We start from the raw sequence: 17,805 nt of genomic DNA on the forward strand, positions 1-17,805 counted from the left end.
AGAATCCTGAACGCAGGGTCTTAAAAAAATAGGCACTTATTATTCAATGTTTTAGAGGAGGCAGAGGTATATTTTAGAAGCAAGCCACTGTCATATTTTGTTTGTACCTTTATAATTTACAGATGTCAAAGTTTAGCTTTTGAGCAATATTTCTGAGTTTCTGACAATTGACGGTTTCTTTTTCTTGATTTTTAGGTAAGAGAGAGAGCTTGGGCTCTAGAGTTCACGAGGCCAGAGCTGAAATCCTGACTTCCCCAAATCACTGAAACACTTTCAACTTGATACTTCCAGGGAAGAATATCATGAGAATTAAATTAAGAAAATTAAATATCCTACCAGGTAGTTATCATTTAATATATACAAAATCTGTCCCCTCTTTCTTATAGAATTAGAACATTTTGGGTTGCAAGCAATAGAAAGCAACTCCAGGCTGGCAAGGCAGGAGGATTGCTTGAGCCCAAGAGTTTGAGACCACTCTAGGCAACGTGGTGAGACCCCATCTCTACAAAAAATATGAAAATTAGCCAGGCGTGGTAGTGTGCACCTATGGTCTCAGCTACTCAGGAGGCTGAGGCAGGAGAATCGCTTGAGCTTGGGATGTCAAGTCTGCAGTGAACTGTGGTCACACCAATGCGCTCCAGCCTGGGCAACAGAGTGAGACCCTGTCTCAAAAATATAAAAATACTAAAGAAAGAAAGAAAGAAGAAAGAGAGAAGAAGAGAGAAAGAAAGAAAGAAAGAAGAAAGAAAGAAAGAAAGAAAGAAAGAAAGAAAGAAAGAAAGAAAGAAAGAAAGAAAGAAAGAAAGGAAGGAAGGAAGGAAGGAAGGAAGAAAGAAAGAAAACAAGCAATTCCTGTGATCTTAAACACAGTGGGAAATACATTGTACAGGTATAGAGACAAATCCTAGGACTCAAAGGAAGTAATGCAACCAGGTTTATGAGGGATTTCAACTACTGAAAAGCCAACAAGAGCATGGGTAGTATTTTCTTAACTTAATGTTTATAATACTTAAACATAATTATAAAAATCCCAGCCCTGGACCCTACAGCCGCCGAGATGTTGATGCCTAAGAAGAACCGCATTGTCGTTTATGAACTCCTTTTTAAGGAAGGAGTCGTGGTGGTCAAGAAGGATGTCCACATGCCTAAGCACCTGAAGCTGGCAGACAAGAATGTGCCTAACCTTCAAGTCATGAAGGTCATGCAGTCTCTCAAGTCCCGAGGCTACAAGAAGGAACATTTTGCCTGGAGACATTTCTACTGGTACCTTACCAATGAGGGTATCCACTATCTCCGTGATTACCTTCATGTGTCCCCGGAGACTGTGCCTGTCACTCTATGCCGCAGCGATCCAGAGACTGGCAGGCCTCAGCCTAAAGGTCTGGAGAGTGAGCGACCTGTAAGACTCACAAGAGTGGAAGCTGAGAGCTTCCTGTGCCACAGCACTCCTACAGATGGAGTGCCCTGCCTCCTGGTCCCGACGAAAAAGCCGAGGCTGGGGCTGGGTCAGCAACCAAATTCCAGTTTAGAGGCAGATTTGGTCATGGACGTGTTTAGCCACCTCAGTAAAATCAGAAAGGATTCTTTTGCATTGAATAAACTTACAGTCAAAAAAACTTAAAAAAAAATTGGAAGCCACTGACAAAGTTCTATCATATAGAAAAATGCACCTTATTTTAAAAGGACACCCTTAAAAATAATGAATTAAGTACCAGTACTTTATTCAGAAAAATAACCTACAAGTAAGATACTTCTGGGGCTGCTAATATGAATTAAGTAAAGTGCTTAAAAATGTCAATTAGAAGCACAATAGCAAAGCAAATAACAGGTACATGTTCTGGCAGTATTGTCTAATTTATGAGATTCTACAGATTTTCTTGTGTACTGAAATAGTTGTACCTATGAAAATCTGGGATGGGATGTCTCTAATAGTGCTATTACCATTGAGGTTGCCATTAAATCCTTGTTTTGCCAACTGCTAATTAAACAAATTAAAAAATGGTGTAAGAAATATGCAAAGCTCCTCTTGGCATGTCTTGTTAATTATTTTGCTGTCTGCCATTCAGATTTTCCTATTACTCAGCCCCATATCATGTGGAGACTGTGTCTACCCAAACACTTCTCAGATTTGGAGACTATGTCTACCCAAACACTTCTCAGATTATATCTCATCCATGTTTTGAAGATAACACAGACTAAACAGCAATCTGTTAATCTCAATTCCAGATTTCCAGTAGAACTACCCCAGTTGGTCCTTGGATGAGGCATCCAACCTTGATAATATTAATCAAGATAATGAGGACAAATATACCAGTCATGGCTGCCAACGAACCATCTCTGTTAAAGAGAGACAGAAAAATGGATCTGCAAGGCTGTATAGTGGTTGAGCATACATTCTAGACTGGGACTACTGGCTTTGATTTCCTGTATCATCATTTACATGTGTGAAGTTAGGTAAGTAGCTTATGTTGCAGGTCTCAATTTTCCCATGTATAAAATGGAAAAGAAAAAAAAGCCTATGTCATAGGTGTTGTGAGGACTGAATGAACTGATTTATGTAAATATCTTAGTATGGTGCCTTGCACCCCTTACAACAGTAAGGGGTGGGAGGTAGATGCAAGAGTGTGTCTGTTACAACTGCATTATAGCACATTTTGGTGACTGAATTATGATTCCTGAAAAACATGACATTAAAATGCCAAAACTATGAACTCCTTTAAAATACAGAATCTTTTTTGGGGGCTGTCATAATAGGGGATCCCAAGGGCTAATTTGGAATTTTACTGAAGTATAATGTGATTTAAGAAAAAAATTTGAGTCAGTTCTCATACGGAAATTACAAATTAAATGAGGTTATTAGTTCCAGAAGAAAGACTTAAACTCTGCTCAAAGTGTTAAATACGGCTCAGGTAGAACAGGAGCTTAGTAGCAATGGCAACTCATTTGGTTCTGTAAAGAGAATTTTAAGCAGAATTTGTACACACTGTTTGCATTTTGTATAAATTTTTAATCTGAATTTGAGAGTGACATTCTTGCTTTAGATGCAGTAGATTTGAGATTTGACCAAAGCCATTTTGTCCTGTTATCATAACAAACATCTTGCTTTATAAAACGTAAGATCCCATTCACCCTGGGGCTGGAGTCAACTCCTTTGTATTATGTTAGGCATTTAGGCAGGGGCTCTAATTCTTTCAAGTCAATTCTTTTCAGGCTGCAATATTTTTTTTATCTACTGCTCAGGGAGACATAAGCCTTGGGGAGAATTAGGTCCATAAAAGCTGTCTCTGAAAGTCTCATTTTTTATGGGTGCTTGGATATAAAGAACTTGATTGAAATCTGGTGATGTGTGTTTACTGGCAAATATGTATGTATGTCTGTGTGAGTGGAAGGATGAATGGATGAATAGATGGATGGGGGGATAGGTGGATGGATGGGGAGATGGATCATATAATGAATAGTTATTATTATTATTATTATTTTGGTTATCCAGTATCCAATCATGGTAAGGTACCATGACAAACTTCTTCTCCTGTTAGAAATGTGCCATTGTGTGCATTCCTGGGACCTGGGAAGCAAGTGGAACCAAATTCATTTTCTCTAGCTCAGGGGCAGGCAATCGACTTCAGCTTGGCTAACGAGACACTCTCTTGTTGGAATTTGAATAAGTGTTCCAGGGTGTGGTAGCAATTGGAGGAATGCAGCAGCGGAAGTGACCTGTGAATCTATAAATGGATCTGGTCTGCCGGGAGAATTGCTCTGGTTCCTCAGGTTGGCCCTCTAGACGTTGCTCGCTTTTTGCTTGTTTTCTAAGCCTATTTCTGCAGACCTCCTGGTCCCCTTCATAAACTCCTTTTTGCTTAAGTCAACAAAATTGTTTCTGTTGCAACGCAGAATTCTGAATGATACAGATATTGAGAAGTAACTAAGTTCCAGGCATATTCTAAGTTCCTTATGGGCATTCATTTATTTGCTATTCACAAAAATGCTATGAGAAGGTACTTGTATTATTCCTGTTTTACAGAGAAGCATATACAGAAAGCTCACACGGTTGCCTGAGATCGCATAGCTACCAAGAGCAGATCCTGAATTTGAATTCTGGCAGTCTGATGCTAGAGCATACTTCACTCTGCATCTTAACGTTTCTGCAATATTGCTTCTGTAAGGATAATAGAAGGAGAGAAAGAGAGAGAGAGGCAGTGAAGCAGAGTCTATATAACATGTTAATCAATGCCTGTTCCTTTTCCTCCTGGCACACAGACTATATATATTTCCCTGCCTCCTTTGCATCTCAATGTAGACATATGACTGACTTCTGTCTGGTAAAATGTGAGAAGTGGATTTGTGTCATTTCCAGGCCAAAGAAGTTAAGTCATGGGTGTGGCTTCCCTGTGGCTCTATTCTGCTCAGCTGAATGGAGAGGAATCTGAGGATCTAAAAGAAAAAACAGCACCAAATGGACAATAGAAGGCTGCCTGGCCAGGAGTACTCTTATTGGACTGTGATGGAAGTGAGAAATAACCTTGATTTTGTTACACCACTGCAATGTTAGGGTTATCCGTTAATGCCTCTAACTACGCCTAAGAGGCTATATTAAGTTGATGGTGAGTAGAGAGAGATGACAGAGCAAAGCAAACTTGGATTCCAATTTAGGAAACTGGAAAAAAAAATGTTTTTAAATAAAAATGGAGTCTCCCTATGTTACCCAGGCCAATCTTGAACTGCTGGGCTCAAACAATCCTCCCACCTCAGCTTCCCAAAGTGCTGGGGTTACTGACATGAACCACTGTGCCCCACCCCATGGGTAGAATTTTTAAAGGGACCCAATTTCAGTTGACAAAATAAATAGCACTGAACATCTTTGCTCTCTTTATAGATAACAAAAAGTGAATCCTAATTTAGTCATAATTGAAGGGGTATTGAGAGGTTATCTAATCGTCTTGCCGAGTCTCTGACCCTAAACAAAAAATTTACAAAGATTGTTTTATATATAGCATCCTCATTTTTATGGAACTCAAGGGCAAATGTTCGTGTTAACTTAATCAAAGATGTTACTGGCAACCTATATCATGACCCTAAGTATTCTTGCCCTTATTTGATGAATTACTCTGGCAGTTATCTACTTCAGTTTCCCATGTATTTGATGAAATTCTACTTGTACAATTTAGTAAATGCAAAGGAAAAGCTCTTTTGTGTAATCCTTCATACTTTAATAATCCTTTGATAGACAGCATCCATATCCCTTGCTAATTATTTTCCCCATGAGGCAGGGTATTATATTTCCCAGAATATGTTTCACAGGTAGGAAAGCTTTCAAAATATATAATATTTTGACCTTTAAAGATAAAAGATTTGTTGTGAAACTAGTCCTTTTCATTACTAGGGTGTCATTCAAAATAAAATAATACGTTTAGACATGTTGCAGCAATTTACTTGCTATTACTCAAATCTTACCCTCTAATTAGAAGAAGAAATATGAAGCCTCATCAGTGCATAATTTAACAAACTCAATGTCAGGAAATTACCATATTTTATTCTTGTCTAGCACCAAAATTTGTGGGCATGGAGGGAAAATATTCACTTCTAAAAGTGCAAGATATGACTTATAACAAAAGAGAGCTTGAGAGGTGATAGTATGGGTTCAGGCTAATCAAAGATTTTGGACAAGTTCCAACAGCCAGATTTTAAAAATATGACTCGATTTCCAAGTTCCTTCTGCTTTAGGATGAAGTGGAAAAAGAAATGAAGTCATTTGGGGAGAAAGAAAACTGTGAAAACCAGGACTTTTTAAAACTCTGATGGAAATTATTATGGAGCAATAGGAATTCCAGGAAGATGGAATAAGTCAAGGGAATATGAATTTCACCTGCAGGTTGAGAAACACATATCCATGTAGGTGGCAGAGAGCTCCCTAAATTGGAATCCAAGTTTACTTTGCTCTATCATCTCTCTCTAACCACCATCAACTTATATAGCATCTTAGGTTGAGTTAGAGGCATTAACGGGTAACCCTAACATTACGGTGGTAAAACAGAATCAAGGCTACTTCTCACTCCCATCACAGTCCAGTAAGAGTACCCCTGGCCAGCATCCTTACTTTCCATTTTGTGGCTCCTTCTTCCTCTAAATGCTCAATGTCCTCTCCATTCAGCTGGGCAGAATGGAGCCACAGGCAAGGCACACTCATGACTTAACTACTTTGGTCTGAAAATGACACAAATCCACTTCTCACATTTCACCAGAGAGAAGTCAGTCATATGTCTACATCTAGATGCAAAAGAGGCAGGGAAATATATATCGTCTGTGTGCCAGGAGGCAAAGGAATAGGCACTGATGAACATAAACATGGAGCCACTAATGAATGGTCAATTGCAATATCAAGAATGTGAGATTTGAAACAGGTCTTAGGCAGTCATCTTATCTCATGCCTTCATTTTATAGATGAGGATGTAACAGTTGTCAGAATCAAAATAGTCATTAATGTTAAAAAATCCTCTTGACATATAAAGCCAGGGAAAGCCATGAAAAGAGGGTTCTCACGCTTGTATGCCTGATAATAAAAACGTTGTACAAAACCCACAACCTTGCACAAAGGCCATTGCAACCTAATACAAAATAATACTCCTGCAAGGACATTTGCTTACCAACTGCCTGTCCAACCTCAGACTGGCATTACCCTTATTATTGACGTTTGTAGTGAAGTGTAATTATTTCAAAACAATTATGTCATCCTCTTCATTATTTTTTCCTTTAAAAAGCTCTGTCTTCCTCTGAATACGCAAATCATTTACTATGGAATGAGTATTCCCATTGCAATGCTCTATTCCAAGTAAACATCTTTTTCTTTCAGAGAGCTTCTCTCTATTTGTTACTTTGGCTGATGAGAGTATTGAAATTCAGAGAAAATCATTTACTCAAAGTCATCTATCAAGTTATTGCTTGACATAATTGAGAATTCCAGCAGTGAAATCCAACAGAGTTCAGTAGCAGCTAGATCCAGGTGCTCAAACATGTCATCAGTAATCTGTATCTATCCATCACCTGGCTCTGGTTTTCTCTGTGTTGCTTTCTTCTAGGGCAACTCTTCTTATGCAGTGCGAAGGTAAATCCAGCTTATATCTTTCCATGTTGGTGGCTCCAGCCAAAAGTGAGCTTCTTTATTCTACTGGTTGCAGTAAAAGTCATGAGCTCAGTGTAGGTCATGGTCTAGTTCTGAACCAACCATTGAGGTCAGGGCATTCCATGTCCAGATTTTCTTGGTCTGGGTCAGGGTGCCCCATCAATAAGGCAGAGTCAGTCCAGCTTCACTTAAGCCATATGGGACTTTAATTGGGAGAGGGTAGTAAACAGAGGAAACTCCAGCCAGTGCAGCCAGAAAGAGAGAAAACAATGCTGATGAATAATGAACAAAAACAACAAACTTCTATTACATAGAGAAATGTATCACAAATCCTTCATCAGGTTAATAAATAACTTCATTATTTCCTCATGGCATATCATAAAAAGTGATTTTATTTTTTAAAAGACTTAGATATATTGTATATAATAAAATAATTTCAAAGTGATCAGTAGTAATCACATTATAAGTAAAAAAGAAATACCATTTTTTCTCCTTTAGAAAAGGGCAGAAACACTACTTAGTTGACTTTGAATGAATTTTGTAGCAAACTACATTGTAAAAGGATATCAGATCTTATTTTGTTTGAGGATTGTATGGTTGTTGAAACAGAGATTAGAATTTAACAGGTGTTCCAGCATCAAAATAGATTTTCTAAGATGGTTTCATGACTCGATTGTTTGGAATGCTTGAATTTTTTCACTTTAAATAAAGCTAGTGGTTTTGTTTTTAATGTTTTTGTGTTTCTTTCCAAATGACAAGTTAATAAAAGAATTCAGGGCTTCTATTTGCAACATATTTCTGCAAATAACTCATTTTATGGATAGTTCTTATTATCTGTAATAAATCAAAAGCCAAATTAACTAAATCAACACAGAATTTCCTTTATCGAGCAGTGGGAGTGGACGTGATAGAGACACCCCAATGAGTTCTTTAAAAATTATGATCAGATAGATCAATGCATGAATCTAGAAGATATGAATTTGATCAAGTAGATCAATATATGAATCTAGAAGATATCAATCTTTTAGGCTCTAAGAGGCTTATCCTTTTCATGGTCATTAATTTCTTGCTTTTCTCATGCTTCCTATCTTTATCCTGTTTTATTAAAGTATAACTTATGCAATATGTGAATAAAAAATAAGTCAAGTCAAAATGGTGTAATTGTTGGTCAACACCATTTAGCTCAGTGAAAAACAACTACATACCTTAAAATTACCAATGATAAGAGCTGCAAATGTTCAAACTGTTCTTTTTTCTTTTCTTTTTTTAAACATAAAAAGCTTTACCTGATTATTTTATCTTTTAAAAACATCAAAATGAGGCCGAGCGCGATGGCTCATGCCTGTAATCCCAGCACTTTGGGAAGCCGAGGCGGGTGGATCAGGTCAGGATCTCGAGACCAGCCTGGCCAACATAGTGAAACCCTGTCTTTACTAAAAATACAAAAAATTAGCCGGGCATGGTGGCTCATGCCTGTAATTCCAGCTACTCAGGAGGCTGAGGCAGGAGAATCACTTGAACCCAGGAGGCGGAGGTTGCAGTGAACCGAGATCGCACCATTGCACTCCAGCCTGGGCAATAAGAGTGAGACTCCGTCTCAAAAAAATAAAATAAATAAAATAAAATAAAATAAAAAATGAAAGCAAAACTTCAACATCCATAACAACATAAACCCTCAGAATATCTCTAGGTACCCCTGGGTGGTTATAAAATGCAGGTTAGCAAACACTAGTCTACTCCTTGCTATTTTCTGTGCCACTATGATGATTTTCCATAATTTCTAAAAATGTCTGCTCCCCCACCTCAGGTGATAACCAGTTGAGTACTTCAATTAGTACTGTTGGGATCGTCATTTCTATACTTTGTTATTATGAGGAAAAATCTCAAGTGTTTGCTTTTCATGGATTCCTATGTCATGGGAGCTCATACGGCAGAACTGGGAAATGCTAGTCCTTTCTTTTGGGATTGGTCCAGCTTTTTCCCTGATTAAGACTTAGTCTCAGCTGGGAGTGGTGGCTCACACCTGTAATCCCAGCACTTTGGGAGGCTGAGGTGGTGGATCACTTGAGGTCAGGAGTTTGTGTCCAGCCTGGTCAACATGGTGAAACCCCATCTCTACTAAGAAATACAAAAATTAGCTGGGCGTGGTGGCACACTCCTGTAATCCCAGCTACTTGGGAGGCTGAGGCAGGAGAAATGCCTGAACCTGGGAGGTGAAGGTTGCAGTGAGCTCAGATGGCACCACTGCGCCACTCCAGCCTGGGCAATAGAGTGAGACTCCATCTCCAAAAAAAAAAAAAAAAAGACTTAGTTTCTTTACCTATGGGAGAGGTGTCATCTTTACATTTGAAGTGAACCCCATAGCTTATGACTGGGACTGTCTAGACTCAGAGCCCATGACAATTAGCATAACAATTGTAAGCTTCAGTTTCCTCCTCTGAAAATGGGAGAAGAGTTCTACACATCCCCTAGAATTGCGGCAAAGATTATGTAATCAGTTATGTGTGCAAGATAGAACCGCTCCCTCTCAGACCCTCTCTTCGCCCTTTTCAACCTGCAAGGCTGACTTATACAGACTATCTCAACGGGCTCCCTCACCCTCTGAATTCTGCTTGTCCAGTGGAAGCACCAGCAGATCTGAGGGTGAGAGGAGCATGAGGTCAGGGTGTTTGTTTCTCTAGCTCCCTCCCTTCTGGCCACCTCTAAGAAGGCCACATCTCCTCTTAGTTCACTCTGTCTACTTTCCAGGTTCTGACGACCATTTCCTTCTTCTTGTTACTCTGGGCTTACTTTACCTTTGTTAATGATATCTTTCTTAATTTCTCCTCAAATTTGAACGTGTCCTCTCTTTCCTGTATACAAACAACATGTTTCCTAGTACACACAGCACGAAGGCTGCTTAGCCTGTTATATGACAAGCACTTGGAGAGCTGTTGGGTGGATTAAATAAAACTATGTATGTAGAATGATTGATGTCAAATGGAGTCACTTCATGATAATAATTACATCATTAATAATAAATAAAATACTATGAATAGATTCTCAGTTATTATTTGTAAGTCCTCACTATAGCCTAGGCACTAGGCTTGTACTCTGCATTCATAATGTCATTCTCCTCCCTACTCTTACCTACACTGAAATCTACAAGTAATTACTATTTTTCCCAGTTTACTGACAAGAAAACAGAGACAGAGTTTAAGTCACTGGCCCCAGGACACAAAGCAAGTTTGTTTTTACTCCAAAGCTCATTCTCCTTATCACTTTACTATCCTCCTGAGAGTTTCTGCTTCTGCTTCCTGATACAGACTTTTCAAACAGTAAGTGATGTTAATAAAAGATTAAAACAAGAGGACAAAATTATCATGAAAACATGATTATTTGACAAACACTTGCTCCAAGTGTTTAGAGAATCTTCAGAGATCTTGTGATTTTACATTGTGAATTTTCTGGACCATATTATAGGGTTTCACCGACATAACTTCTCTTATTAGACTTGAATTAAGTATTGATGTATATGTAATGATACCTCCATAGGACATGCTCCTACATTTGCACAAATTTGTGTGTGCACAGATGTTCATTGCAGCATTATGTGCTGTTGCAAAAAGAGAAAAGAATTAAATTCCCTTAATAGGTGAAATATTAACTACATTTTGGTATATAGTAGGCATGTTGGTATATTCATTCTATGAAATATTAAAAAATAAAATACATGCATATGCACTACATGAAAAGTCCTGAAGATATCAGAGAAGGGGAAAATTAAGTTGTATGATGATGGGAATAATAGAATTCTACTTGTTTTTAAAAAAACTATGCATGTGTGTTAGCAGCGTTGAATCCATGTAAGTCTGCAGCAACCTCAATTCTTCACCCCTCAGAAGAAAGAATTCGACTGAGAGGCATAAGGCAGAGTGAGAGACTGAGGCAAGTTTTGGAACAGGAGTGAAAGTTTATTAAAAAGCTTTAGAGCAGGAATGAAAGGAAGTACACTTGGAAGAGGGCCAAGCAGGTGACTTGAGAGATCAAGTGTGCCTTTTGACCTTTGACTTGAGGCTTTATAGGCTGGCATGCTTCTGGTGGTTGCAACCCATCTCCCCTGATTCTTCTCTTGGGGTGGGCTGTATACATGCGCAGTGGCCTACCAGCACATGGCCACATGTGCAGTGTGTTTACTGAAGTTGTATGCATACTAATTTGAGGTGTTTTTCCCTTACTACCCAAGTGTTCCTAGAGGAAGGCCACACACCACTTACATATACAATTTTGCCTCTTAGTGCGCACGCTCAAGCCCACTTGCCCGACTCCTGAGATCTTACTGGGAAACTGCTGATCACCAACTTCGGGGGTTTCTATCTACTGGGAGACAGCCTTTTCCTGGTGCTAACTGCAGCTAATTATTATTTTAGAGAGACAGTTTAAGAGCCGCCTGACCATCACCTGATGGTTGCCTGACATTCCTAGTTGGGCGGGGGGGCGGGGGAGCATTCTCCTGCCTTGCTCATGTTTTACTAGCTACCTACTGTCACATGTGTTTAGATAAGTATATAAAGGGATAAAAATCTGAAAGAACATGCCAAATTATTTGTAGTTGATACTGCCTGGGAGAGAAGTTAGAATAAGGAATATGAAAAGAGACATTCAAGTTGTATTCTATATACTTAACACATGGCTTGAATTTTAAAAATAGTAAGAATGCATGTGTTACTTGGATAATAAAGAAATAAATAAAATTTAAAACAATTACAAGATTAAGGGGCATATTACCTTGTCCCATGAGATACTTTTGACAAAACTTGTATGTTTAACGTGAAGATGAGAGGCACAAATGGATAGGTGGCATTAGCTTCTAGACACATCTATTACAGAGCTATGATGTGGAGGAGCGTTTGGGATAGTTCTGTGTAACCTTAGCAGGCAGTGGGAGGAGCAGTCAGGGAACCAAAGGCCACACAGTGTCTTATAGGATATGTTAAGAAACTTAGATGTCATTCTAAGTCCTTTAGAAGTCACTGCAGGATTTTAAGCATGGGTGTGATAACCTCCATAGTAATTTTTAATTTTTTAAAAATTACTTAAGTAGTATCTTGAGTCAGCTTAGGTTGCTGTAACACAATACAACAGACTAGGTGACTTAACAGGAATTAATTTTTGCACAATTCTAGAGGCTGGAAGTCTGAGATCAAGGTGCCAGCGTGGTTGGTTCTGGTGAACTCCTTTTCTGGCTTGCAGATAGCTGCTTTCTTGCTGGTTCTTATTCTCTTTCTTACTGGGCGGGGGAGGAGGGGAGAAGGCGATGGGGGAGGGGGGCTTGGAGAGAGAGAGACAGAGAGAGAAACAGCCAAATTCTGGTCTCTTACAATAGCACTAATCTCATCATGAGGGTCACACGTCCAAATACCGTCACACTGAGGATCAGGGCTGTAGGAAGTGAACGGGGAGAGGGGTGCAAACATTCAGTCCACAGCAAGTATCTTGCTGGAGAATTATCTGTTCAGGATGAACGGGGGTTGCAGAATCGTGGCAGGGCGCTAAGTTAGAAAGCTCCTTCAGTGGCCTAGAAATGAATCGTAGCTTTCACTAGAGAGGTAGCAGCAAAAATGGTGAGACATCATCAGATTTGGATATACATGGTGGCAGAACCAAAAGGACTTGTTGAAGGATTGAAAGCCACTGCAAGACAAACAGAAGAATTAAGAAAATCTCCTAGGTTTGGGACTTAAATAATTGAGTAGATGATGAATCATTGACCAAAGGGGGGATGGGACAATAAAATAGATGCATAGATCTGATAATGGATTAGTATTCAAAATACATACAGAATTCCTATAAGAAGAAATAAAGATATGCCTTTCTAGTTTTTTCCAAAATGTTTAAAAAATTGTTTTTCATTTTAAAGTCATTAAGAACATTTGTTGACATTTCTCTTTATGGCTTGTGACTTTAGGATATTGTTTGAATATAGCCTTGTATTCATTCCCTAGGGCTGCCATAGCAAGGGATCATAAAGTGGGTGCCTTAAAACAATAGGACTTTATTCTCTCAAAGTTCTGGAGTCCAGAAGTCTGAAATCACAGTGTCAGCAGGGCAATATTTCCTCTGAGGGATCTGAGAAAGAATCTTTCCTTGCTTCCTTCCTTCTGGCAGTTGCTGGCAAGCCTTGACTTCCTTGGTTTGTATCAGCATAATTCCATCTCTGCCTTCTCCCTTGCTTCTCTCTCTCTCTCTCTCTCTGTGATTAGTCTAGTGTCCACCCTAATCTCATATGAACTCATTTTAGCTTGATTACATCTATAAAGACCCTATTTCTAAAACAAGGTTACAGTCATGGGTATCAGGGGTTTGGATTTGAACATATCTTTCTAAAATAAGGTATGTTTATTTTCCCAACAATTCCCAAGTGTTTCTAGTTTTGCTATTCTGTTATGTTTTTTGTCTATAACTAAGACAAACCACACTGTCATAGTGACTATAGATTTATACTATGTCTTGATATCTAGATGGCATCTCACTCCCAACTCTGGTTTCTTTGAAAGTGTCATGGCTTATTTTTGTCCTCTTCTATATAAATTTTAGAATCAGCTTTTAAAATACTTTTTAAAAAAGCCTACAGGAGCTTAGATTGGAATTGTACTTATCAGTCATTTTAGAGAGAATTGATGACTTTATGATGTAGAATCTTCCTATCCATTAACATGGTAGTGTTAGAGTAGGTAACTAGGCAGACATAAACGGGGCAGAGAGGCTCCCCTCTACCCCAAGATTGTCAGATGACCATCGGGTGATGCTAAGGTGGTTGTTAAACTGTCTCTGTAAAATAATAACTGGTCACAGCTGGCACCAGGAAAGGCCGTTGCCCAATAGATAGAAAACACCTGAAACTGGTGATAAGCAGCTTCCCGATAAATTCTCAGGAGTTGGGCGAGTGGGCCCAAGCATGTGCACTAAGAGGCAAAGTGGCAGAATTTAACTGATATGTGACCTTCCTCTAGGAACACTGGACCAGTAAGGGAAAAAACGCCTCCAGTGAGCATGCGCTCAACTTCAGTAAACACATTGCACATGTAGCCTTAGTGCTGGCAGGCCACTGCACATGCAGACAGCCCACCCCAAGGGAGAAGAGATGCAAACCCCAGAACTATGCCAACCTATAAAACCCAAGTCAAAGGCCCAACACTGTACTTGGATCTCTCAAGTTGCCAGCTTGGTCCTCTTCCAAGTGTAGTTTACTTCCTTTTGTTCCTGCTGTAAAGCTTTTAAATCAACTTTCACTCCTGCTCAAAAACTTGCCTCAGTCTCTCACTTTGCCTTATGCCCCTCGGGTGAATGCTTTCCTTCATGGAGGCAAGAAATGAGCTGCTGCAGACCTATCCAGCTTCCCTGCTGCTAACAGTGGCAATTCTCAGTTTTATTCCCCAGTACCATAAAAATGTTATAGGTGGAGACTTTTAAAATAAATTTGCTAAATGTTTGATGCTGGTGTATAGATTTATTTTTAATGTTTTCATTTGATTTGATATCTTACAACCTTTCTTAAACTCTCGTTATTTCTAATTATTTGAAGACTATTTTGAGCTTTTTTGTATTTTTGAATGAAAATTTCATTCTTTCTTTTCTAATCCTTATACTTTTGCTTTCTTTTTCTTATCTTGCTGTAATCACTGACACCTCCAGGGTAATAGAAACAATAAGAGTGAATTACCTAGTGTTTCTCTCGATTTTAAGAGGAATGCTTCACCATTAAGTTTGAACTTTCTCTAGGTTTTTGGTAGGTGTCCTTTACCAAGTTAAGTTGTTCCTTCTATTCCAAGTCTCCATTCATTTTCTATTGTTGTCCTTTGAAGAAACTTTTCCTTTTTCTTTGTTTATCAGTATTATCAGAGACTTTAAAAATACTTTTACTTCATTTTAAAGTGTTTAGGATAAAAGAACTAGGTAGATTTGTACCCTCAGACACATAAATACTCTTAGCATTTAGCTTTTGAACTAAGCAAAAATAAGTACATTATTTATATGTCAAGAACTCTCCCCACCGCATGAAAAAAGGGCAGCAGAGTTAAACTGAAAAATGTTATAGACTTACTTTGAATATGAAATTGAATATTGAGGCTCAGTATTCTCTTCTTGAGACGCTGACACAGACTCTTCCAAAGACCTCTTTGTGAGTCACCTATTTTCACTTCGGTTGCATCACCCTTTGGGGATTTGTTTGAATTATTCAGAAAGCTAGTTTTTCCCAGCGACGTGATTGCACAGAATATCCTGGACCCTCAGCTGCCAGGAGATCTTTTTTCCCTCCTCTCTCCTGGCACATAAAAGCAAACTAAAGCCCTAACTGGATTCAGGAGGAAGAGACAGTTCTGAGGGGGAGGGCTCCCCTCGGTCTGAGAGGAAGCACAGTTCCCAAAATGTCAGGCTTTCCTTCTGGGGGAGAGGCAATCCCACACGGCACTGCTAAGTGTACTGGGATCAATCTATTGTGAGCAGGAAAGAGATGTTTCCTTCCGAGGTCTTAGGACCTCTGAAGCAAGTAGCTGGAGGGAACACAATGACACTTGATATTAGCTGAGGTGTGATTCTGAAAAAAGACTGACTCAGCCCTTTTCCAAAGAAAAGAGGCTGTGAGCACACAAAAATAATGTCTGAAAGAGGGGATTTAACACTTGTGCTCCTAAGGCAAGGCTACTGTATTTAGGAGTGAGTTAACAGGCACTGCTTGTTCCCTGCTCTTTCAGTGTCTGCTGACACCACTAATTGCAAGTCATGTCGTGTCTCTTACTATATAATGCTTAGCCACCGAAGTCCACAGAAAGCAGAGAAGTTGCTTAAATCCAGCCAGCATTTTGGAATGGAGCATTTCATTTCTTCTTCAGATATTTTTGGGGGTAAACACAGCTCATTTTTATGATTATTATGTTTTTGCAATCAGAAAAGCTTTTCCCCCTCTCACTTTAAAAGCACCCATGTGTTTGTTCATTCACCTATGTATCTAGACGTTTATTCACTCACCATCACTGAGTCGACATTTATTATTATTATTACTAAAAGTTAACATTCATTGAACTCTAAAAAATTTCACTAATTTCCAGGTACAACTAATCTTATTGTACTCTCATTCATTTTTCATGTAACCAGTGAGACACTATTATTCCTTATATAGGTAAGGAAAATGAGGCACAAGGTGAAGTAGATTTGCTCAGTCTCAAAGCTAGTAGTTGGAGAAGACACGACTCAAATCCAAATCTTTCTGACTCTATATCCCTTTCTAGTAGCAACTGAAGTCATGTCATACTGGCTCACAGGAAACCAATTGTTAAATGTTCAGGAATTTTGAGTATTGGTTTGTTAAATACAGCCATTATCATAAATTAAATTATACAAATTTTGATTAAATAAACTACATTAAAAACAAAATAATAAATACTTAAAATTATCACTTTGGAGTTATTTTATACCATTCTACTTTATTCATATCTTGAGGTTATTTCTGTCTTCTGAATCTTAATGACAGGATCACTATAGAATGGCAGGCTATGACACATCTCTTTACAACTCTGCATTCAGTGACACCATGTTAAAGTTTGAAATTGACCGTGGTTGACTATTTTCACCATGGAAATTGGCAAGTACTACAAATAGGGACTTTCTTTCCCCTAAAGAGTCACTTGTTAAACACTTACCAGCACACCAGTGACCCTGTGTCTTGACTACCAAAGCAGATAAATTCCACAGAATGCTGTGATGTTATATACAGGCATCATGCTGAATGCAGAAGATGCAAAGCTGAATCAGTCACAGTGGAAATAAGGAAGAGGAAAGCTCACCCATTGGAAATGGAAAGATTGTGGAGGCTGAATAATTCCAATGTAAAACATCACTTCAAGTAAATTATCCAGGTACAATTGTATGTACGGCAAAAGAAGACCTAAGATACCCCCCCAAAATATATAATCTAGAAGGTTTCAGTATGATAATCTCCTCAGTCTCTTCTCTACTTTTATTATAGAGAACACAATAGGAAACAACTGTGCTATGAAGTACACCATTCCAGGTCCAGTGTTTCATGAACTTGAAAGTTCAGGAGTTGGTGGATTTTGATCTTCTGAATATTGTTCTTTGACTAAGAGAAACACTGTTCCTTATCTGGGATGCTTTTGTTTGAGAACCAACTGACTATGCATTAAACCAAACAGAAGCTTTGTATGGCCAGAAAAAAAACGAATTCTCTAAGGAACAGTTAAAGCCCATTGATATGGTAATTTGACAACCACACATGTTTCTAATAGAGTTTCATACCAGTTTTGATTATCTGTCAGCCAGATTCATTCTCAATAACCCTACAGAAATGGGCACACAGAAAGGTGGAAAGCAAAAGAAGAGGTAAGAAAGTCTAACAATTAGTATGGTTTTAAATGTAAATTTAATCCCAGTTCTGCCATTTATTGGCAAATGATTTCCCTCTTCTATGCTTCAACAGCCCTGTTTATAAAATAAGGGGGTTGGATCATCCACCTTTTTCAAGTTTAGTCTGCAAAAGCATTACCACCTGAGCTAATTCATAGATGGGGTTTTTTTTTTTTTTTCAAATCCCACCTGCAGGTCATTAGATCATTAGATCCAGGTTATGGCCAGCAATTTGCATTTTAAGCCAGCCTCTAATTTGGCTCTATTGATAATGATCTGGTCAA

The 17,805-nt window shown here is 38.7% G+C and overlaps 1 pseudogene; it reads left to right on the plus strand.

Annotated features, from left to right (window-relative positions):
- The first annotated feature begins 1,057 nt into the window (after nucleotides 1-1,057).
- LOC102123485 (small ribosomal subunit protein eS10-like) lies at nucleotides 1,058-1,569 on the plus strand (annotated as a pseudogene).
- Nucleotides 1,570-17,805: the final 16,236 nt, after the last annotated feature.

This window comes from Macaca fascicularis, chromosome 2 (genome assembly GCF_037993035.2).
Source record: "Macaca fascicularis isolate 582-1 chromosome 2, T2T-MFA8v1.1".
Taxonomy (NCBI): Eukaryota; Metazoa; Chordata; class Mammalia; order Primates; family Cercopithecidae; genus Macaca; species Macaca fascicularis.